Raw genomic sequence first — 2,006 nt, forward strand, 5'->3', positions numbered from 1 at the left:
TGCGTGGCCCCCCTCACGAACGACGCCGCCGCCGGCACCCGGAGGGGGGAAACGGACGCGTCGAGTCTACACGGAGTGGATGTAGCTGTGGGCCGGGCCCGGATGTTGCTCCAAAGTGTTCCTATGGGCCGACCTAACACAACCGGGTGGAGAGGTCCACTGGTCAAAGCCCGTCCGTGCAAAGTCAAAGGGCTAGATCCCGTGGTCAAACGCTACAGGGTTAGGCGGGACGGGGGCCCTGGGGGGGTAGCAATGCCACCGGAGCATCGTACCGGGCCCTCATACATGCGGGGTGGTGTTGTGGCATGTCCGAAGAGGCGGCACGCGTCTCCGGGTTGTGGCCCCCCTCACGGACGGCAATGAAACGGTGGTAGACGTTCTGCGGTAACGATGCAGCGTGAATATTATTAAATACTTGGAGCGCGATAAAATCATGAGTTTTCTACACAACGTGGGCACATGTGCTATAGGACTGATGGTAATTTTTCATAATTTCTTGTGATGGAGAAGTATCTGAACACTTCCCTCTACGCGGATTGCTCTTCGCACGTCTACGACTGTGGCCGGCGGCCTTCGGGGGGTAGCATACCGTAAAATCTTGCGTAGGCGGCCTCTCACAAGTCTGGAAGTGTTGAGGCGGTTGCAAACGCCCAGCACGCGTCTCCGGTGCGTGCCCCCCCTCACGGACGGCGCCGCCGCCGGCACCTGGAGGAGGGAAACGGACGTGTCGGGTCTACACGGAGTGGATGTAGCTGTGGGCCCGGCCCGGATGTTGCTCCCCGGTGTCCCACTGGGCCGAACCGACACAACCGGGTGGAGAGGTCCACTGGTCAAAGCCCGTCCATGCAAAGTCAAAGGGCTAGATCCCGTGGTCAAACGCTACAGGGTTAGGCGGGACGGGGGCCCTGGGGGGTAGCAATGCCACCGGAGCGTCGTACCGGGCCGTCATACATGCGGGGTGGTGTTGGGGCATGTCCGAAGAGGCGGCACGCGTCTCCGGTGCGTGGCCCCCCTCACGAACGGCGCCACCGCCGGCACCCGGAGGGGGGAAACGGACGCGTCGAGTCTACACGGAGTGGATGTAGCTATGGGCCTGGCCCGGATGTTGCTCCAAAGTGTTCCTATGGGCCGACCTAACACAACCGGGTGGAGAGGTCCACTGGTCAAAGCCCGTCCGTGCAAAGTCAAAGGGCTAGATCCCGTGGTCAAACTCTACAGGGTTAGGCGGGACGGGGGCCCTGGGGGGGTAGCAATGCCACCGGAGCGTCGTACCAGGCCCTCATACATGCGGGGTGGTGTTGTGGCATGTCCGAAGAGGCGGCACGCGTCTCCGGGTTGTGGCCCCCCTCACGAACGACAATGAAACAGTGGTAGACGTTCTGCGGTAACGATGCAGCGTGAATATTATTAAATACTTGGAGCGCGATAAAATCATGAGTTTTTTACACAACGTGGGCACATATGCTATAGGACTGATGGTAATTTTTCATAATTTTTTGTGATGGAGAAGTATCTGAACACTTCCCTCTACGCGGATTGCTCTTCGCACGTCTACGACTGTGGCCGGCGGCCTTTGGGGGGTAGCATACCGTAAAATCTTGCGTAGGCGGCCTCTCACAAGTCTGGAAGTGTTGAGGCGGTTGCAAAAGCCCAGCACGCGTCTCCGGTGCATGCCCCCCTTCACGGACGGCGCCGCCGCCGGCACCTGGAGGAGGGAAACGGACGCGTCGGGTCTACACGGAGTGGATGTAGCTGTGGGCCTGGCCCGGATGTTGCTCCCCGGTGTCCCTCTGGGCCGACCCGACACAACCGGGTGGAGAGGTCCACTGGTCAAAGCCCGTCCGTGCAAAGTCAAAGGGCTAGATCTCGTGGTCAAACGCTACAGGGTTAGGCGGGACGGGGGCCCTGGGGGGGTAGCAATGCCACCGGAGCGTCGTACCGGGCCCTCATACATGCGGGGTGGTGTTGTGGCATGTCCGAAGAGGCGGCACGCGTCTCCGGTGTGT

The sequence above is a fragment of the Triticum dicoccoides genome, chromosome 5A (assembly GCF_002162155.2).
Source record: "Triticum dicoccoides isolate Atlit2015 ecotype Zavitan chromosome 5A, WEW_v2.0, whole genome shotgun sequence".
Taxonomy (NCBI): Eukaryota; Viridiplantae; Streptophyta; class Magnoliopsida; order Poales; family Poaceae; genus Triticum; species Triticum dicoccoides.